The sequence below is a fragment of the Oryctolagus cuniculus genome, chromosome 1 (genome assembly GCF_964237555.1).
Source record: "Oryctolagus cuniculus chromosome 1, mOryCun1.1, whole genome shotgun sequence".
NCBI classification, from domain to species: Eukaryota; Metazoa; Chordata; class Mammalia; order Lagomorpha; family Leporidae; genus Oryctolagus; species Oryctolagus cuniculus.
In genome coordinates, this window is record NC_091432.1 from 84,724,083 (window position 1) to 84,730,249 (window position 6,167).

Genomic DNA, 6,167 nt, shown 5'->3' on the forward strand with positions numbered 1-6,167 from the left:
CAGGGCTCCTTCCACTCCCCCTCACACCAGAACTGTAGTGTGGAGGTAGGTAGAGGAAGAGACATCGTAGCTCTGAAGGAGGGAATTGGACCATTCCTTGCTCTCCTGCCTTTCCCTCACACGCATGCTTGGGGAGCTGGGCATTTTTTTTTTTTTAAGATTTTTTTATTTATTTGAAAGTCAGAGTTACACAGAGAGAGAAAGAAAGGCAGAGATAGAGAGGTCTTCCATCCATTGGTTCACTCCCCAATTGGCTGCAATGGCCAGAGCTGTGCCGACCCGAAGCCAGGAGCAGAGAGCTGGATCGGAAGTGGAACAGCCAGGACTCAAACCGGCACCCATATGGGATGCTGGCACTGCAGGCGGTAGCTTTACCCACTCCGCCACAGCACCAGCCTCCAGGAGCTGGGCATTCTAAACCAGGTGAGCACACATGGCTATGCCTCTGTTTCACAATGTCTCAGGCCAATAAATATCAGAGGAAATATCTCACATGGAAACTGCTAGAAATACTGCACTTTTGTAAATCTGTATAGGCATATGCTGTCATCATGGCCTGTCATAACAACAAGCACATTTGGGGCCAGCGCTGCAGCATAGGGGGTAAAGCCGCCATGTGGGGTTCCTGCTAGAAGAGGCTGTCTATGAGCAGGCAGCCCCTCATCAGGCAGCAGATCTGCTAGCACCTTGGACTGCAACTTCCCAGCCTCTAGAAGTGTGAGAAACAAATTTCTGTTGTGTATAAGCCACGCAGGCCATCATATTTTGTTAGAGCAGCTGGATCAGACTAAGAAAGTCCTATTCTACATACTATTTTTATTATCTTCATTTTATAGATGAGAAAACTAAAGCACAGATTGTTCAGTGATTTACCAGTTAGACCATAGACCATAAAACAGACCTGGATGCAAACAACACAGGAACACAGGCAGAGCAATTAATTTTATCCAAACAAAGGTAAGGAATGCATCAGGTGTAATTACATATCTTGGTCAAGAAGAATCAGTGGAATTTCACCTGGCAAAGATGAGAGAGAGAGAAATGGAGAGCCCAGGGACTAGCAGGAGCAAACATCCAGAGATGTGGCCTAACCAGGGACCTGGAAGGAGTCTTGGTGAAAACAACAAGCCCATGCAGGTGAAAATAAAGGATCAGGGCACAGGTGTGCCCTAAAGCTCATTTAAGTTCTTCTTTTTGAAAAAGAACATTTCATTATTTAAAAGGCATAGTGGCAGGCAGAGTGGGAGAGATGGAGATCCTTTACTTTACTCCATCCAGGTGTGTGGCAGCAGCCCACATACTTGGTCCATCTTCTGATGCCTTCCCACGTGCATTAGCAGGGAGCAGAATCAGAAGCAAAGCACTCAGCACTCAAACGAGCACTAGGATGTGGGATGCCGGTGTCAGAGGTGGCAGCTGAATCCGCTGCACCACTCCACCAGTCCCTCCTGTAAGTTCTTAGTCCTGCGATTTACCTAAAAACTGTATCACCAATTCTTCTTTTAAGGACATCGTGCAATGCTTGTTTCCACATTAGCAATCATGCTGCCATTCAAGGAGGTGTCTATCTCTCTATCCCATCACCCCAAACAGTTGTCCTTTAGGCAGTTCACATGATGTGTGGCTCCTTTCTATGTACATAGGTTACATCCCTGGTTCCCCTGAACGAACCTGTAGACAGGAACTCAGTGTGCAGCATCCTGCTTGTTCCCACTGCACCGCCTTGGTCGTGCCTGCAGTCTCTGCTTTCTCCAATCCATGACTGTCTTCCTGATGGCATGACTCTAGTCATTCAGATTTCCCAAGCCTGGCTCCTCCTCAACAACCATTATGCCCAGCACAACATCTGTCCCTGTTAGCACAGTACCTACTATGCTTCTCCATCTTTTACCATCTGACCTTAAGCTCCTCGCCTGCCACTCCATCCCCTCCATCCTCTGCCTGTTTATCCTAAGCTGCAGCTCACAGCAAGCTGCTCCTTACCCAGAGAGTACTCACCTGCTGCCTGAATTGTCAGCCTGTCTGACAGCTCCAGACAGCCCGTCATTCCTTCCTCCCACAGCTCCCTGCTCTAACTGTGTGCTGTACCCACATCACCCAGCTTTGTCTGATACACCAAGATCTTTTTCTCCAAGGTTCACCTGGGCCTGCTTTTCTTACAAATGTTCAGTCACCAAAAGCACAGAAACCTGGTGACCATTTAAAAACCGGGCCTGTACAGGTATAAATGCTGACACAGGTAGGTGATCATTACCTACAAGAAATGTACAGGATTTTGTCAGCAATTATTCCATAATGTTGTTAAGGTTAATTTCTCAACTCATTCACCAAATACATATTGAGTGTTTTCCCTCATACACTAGTCACCACGGTAGAGTAATAAGCAAAACAGCGGGGAGGAAGCCACTATTATGGAAAATAGGAAATCCATGCAGAATTTTTTCAAAAACATTTTCCATGATCATTTGGAAGATGCTTTGTAAAATATTCCAGGTGGAAAAATGGACAAAACATGAGAAAAGGAATAAATGCAACCAGGAAAGGCTCTGATAAGGTCTCACCAGCAAAAACTCGTCATCGGGAAAGGTCATCGTTGGAAGGAGCTGCTTAGATCGAGTAGTGAAGAATGGCCCCTGCAAGGGTGGGACACTCGAGCTGACCCCTGGTGAATGTGCAGGAGCCAGCTGTGAGGAGGGCAGGGACAAGAGTCTTCTAGGCCAAAGGAACAGGAAGTGCAAGGACCCAGAGACGGGAAAGGATTCTGTGAGTATTTGGAACAAAAGGAACAAAGTGTGGCTACTGTGTAAGTTAGAAATGAGGAGAGACAGGGCCATCATAAAGATTAAGTGAAAGGAAACATGTAAAGTACCTGAGGAGATTGGTCAAAAATGCAGTAGTCCTTCCTCCCCCGCCCCTTCTTCTTCTTCTTCTTCCTCCTCTTCATCATGATCATCATCATCATCACAGTTTTGAGTGATTGGAGACAGATCTTGCAGGTCACTGCAGCCCATGATAAGAAATTTGGGTTTTCATACGAAAACAATTGAAAGTAATTGATAGACGTTTACTGGGTAAGTGACATGATCTAATTTATTGTTTTAAAGATACCCTGGCTGCACCAGACAAGAGGATTACAGCAGGGCACAGAAGAATCAAGGAATGATTTAGTGGGACTTTATAATAATCTAGATTAGAATTTAGCAGCACAAATGTTTAAACACTCTTCTATTATTTTGATCTTAAAGTACTTCATAACAATGAAATCCTTTGTGCTTCTTAAACTACTACACACTTTTAAAAAATACTTATTTATTTGAAAGGCAAACTTACAGAGAGAGAGAGAGAGAGGGAGAGAGAGAGAGAATGAGAGAAAAAGAATCTTCCACCCCCTGATTCACACCCCCAGCTGGCCACAAGAGTCAGGGCTGAGCCAAGTCAAAGCCAGTAGCAACTCTATCCAGGTTTCCTCATGGGTGGCAGTGGCCCGAGTGCTTGGACCATTTTCTGTTGTTTTCCAAGGCACATTATCAGGGAGCCTGAGCTCTAAGTACACTAGCCATGTGTCATTCTGGGGGTTACTTTACCTCTCTACACTTCTGTGTCCTTTCCTGTGAAGGGCAGCTGTCGAGAGAAGTATATAATCCACTACTTAGAGCAATGCCTGAAACCAAGAAAATATGATACATTTGAAACCTCAAATAGGATACAATTTTTGTCCTGAGCAGCACTGGCATCAAGACCAAAGTGTTGGTTTGGGTTAATAAGAAACAAGATTAATAATGAGATGACACAAAGCCTGGATGATCTGGCATCCTGTGAACTGCGGAGGCTTAATCTCAACCCAGCAGAGAGGTGTCTGGTATTCAAAAAAGCAACTCACATTGGCAGCCCCTGCCGCAACTCCAGGACCTTGGATGGGTCCCTGCTGTAGGGCATTGGTTTGGGAATGATTCAGAGCATGCTGTGACTGGACCATCTTCAAGAAGCCAGTTACTCTGCATTTGGCTGGAGGGAGGCGTGGGTGGCTACCGCTGCCAATTTCAGTTGGGCATCAGCCACGTGTTGGCAGCAAGCTCTGGGAAAATATGACCTCTTATTTCACTATATTCTGCACAACCCATCTGCAGAGCTGTTTTTTGGCCTCCACCACAAAGCTGGTTCCGAGCAATGAAGCAGTGGCTGCTGTGTGAGATTGATCCATTAACCTGGGTTCTACCCAGGTGGTTTAGTGGCAGGCAGGATACCGCTGCCCACCTGACCTCTCACCACTAACCCAGTTGGAATATGGTGCCTTCCCAGCACTTTCCCTTGTTGGCATGATAATACGATGGATCTAACATGCTGAAAACAAGACTCAAGAGCCAACCTATCACCCTTCCCCTCACTCCAATCCCTCACCTCTCCCAAACTATCAAAATATGTCACACTTTAGAACACTCAACCAGAGAAGCCCAGCAGAAAGTCAAGGTGATGTGCCAAGCTGCTTGGCCCTTGACACATCAAATTCCTCAATTGCACTCAAATGGTATCTGACACATTTCTATAGCATGACATTTTTACATAAAACTGAATATGATTATGGAATTAACCTCTCATTTCTAATCCTGCCTCACACCTAGCTCAGTGATAGGATCTGTTACTCTTTCAATTGCTGTTACTTCTTTTTATTTACATAAAATATTCATTTTAATTGACATCTTATCATATATTTTATCTTTATTATAGGGAAGCAGAATATCATGGTGATTAATGCCTACCTGATGAAGTCTGGTTGCTTGGGTTGCAATCGTAGCCTTTATACTTAGCAACTGGAAAACTGGAATAAGTGATACAACCTCTGGGTCCCTCAGTTGCCTTATTTGTAAGAAGAGTATAAATGGGGTCTTTATGAAGTGCAAATGAGATCCTGCGAAATGCTTAGAGGTCTACCAGGAAGGTAGGAAGCAGTCAAGAAATGTTTGCTAACAATGTGCTGTCCCCAAAGCCTCTGATCAGTTCCTCATTGCCTTGTTTCATTCTTCAGCTCTACTTATTGCAAATATAGCAGGTATGTATTTCATTCATTTATCAGACATTTTAATGAAAAGTTAAGTACTAGTCAAGGTTTTTCAGAGAAACAGGACCAATCTGATGTGGAACTACATGTAGATTTTTTTTTCCTTTTGGTAAGAATTGGTTCACACAATTCTGGATGCTGAGAAATCTCTTGAGTTACCACCTGCAAGCTGGACAACCAGAGAAGTCAAGGATCTAACTCGGTCCTGATCCAAGAACCAGAAGTATCAGTGTCCAGGGCTGGAGAATATGAATGTCCCAGCTTCAGCAGAGAGCAAATTCTTAGATTTTCCATCTCTTTGTTCTGTTCAGGCCCTCAAACATATTGGAACATGCACAACCACATGGATAAAGATAATCTTCTTTAGTTAGTCCACTGATTAAATCATCATTCTCTTCCAGAAATACCCCCAGAGACACACCCAGAAACAGTGCTAGAACAGCTATCTGGGCATCCCATAGCCTGGTCACCTTGACATCTAAAATTAACCACCACAGTAAGAATAAAAATAATATTCAGCAGTGGCACTTAATATGTATTTAGTATTTTCATGTGCCAAGCTCTACATCTAGTTACTTATATAAATTAACTCACTTAATCTTCATAAGTAATGGATTGCAAATTCTGGAAATAAAGTAATGTTGGTGCAAGACTCAAGTTTTCATTAGCCTGAAATAACAATGTTGGAAAGCATTTTTCTTTCTCTCTCTCTTTTTATTTTTTAAAGATTTATTTATTTGGAAGGCAGAGTTATAGAGAGGTAGGGGCAGAGGCAGAGAGAGAGAGATCTTCCATCTACTGGTTCACTCCCCAAATGCTCTCAACAACTGCTGGGCTTATCCGAAGCCAGGAGCCAGGAGCTTCTTCCAGGTCTCTGATGTGACTGCAGGGGCCCAAGGACTTGGGCCATCTTCCACTGCTTTCCTAGGCCATAGCAGAGAGCTGGATTGGAAGTGGAGCAGCCAGGACTTGAACCGGCACCCATCTGGGATGCCAGCACTGCAGGCGGTGGCTTTACCCGCAATGCCATAGCACCAGCCCCAGCATTTTTCTTAAAGATATTTATGTTTAAAGGAATTTATCCTTTCTAGTTTTTGGCATTAAATATTCT

General features: G+C 44.2%; 1 long non-coding RNA gene across 1 annotated transcript in view; it reads right to left on the minus strand.

Annotated features, from left to right (window-relative positions):
• SMCO4 (single-pass membrane protein with coiled-coil domains 4) overlaps positions 1–2,959 on the minus strand; it is an 80,454-nt gene extending 77,495 nt beyond the window's left edge. The window contains exon 1 of the long non-coding RNA XR_011383460.1: positions 2,870–2,959. This is a non-coding gene — a long non-coding RNA (single-pass membrane protein with coiled-coil domains 4). The remainder of the gene's footprint in view (positions 1–2,869) is intronic.
• Positions 2,960–6,167: the final 3,208 nt, after the last annotated feature.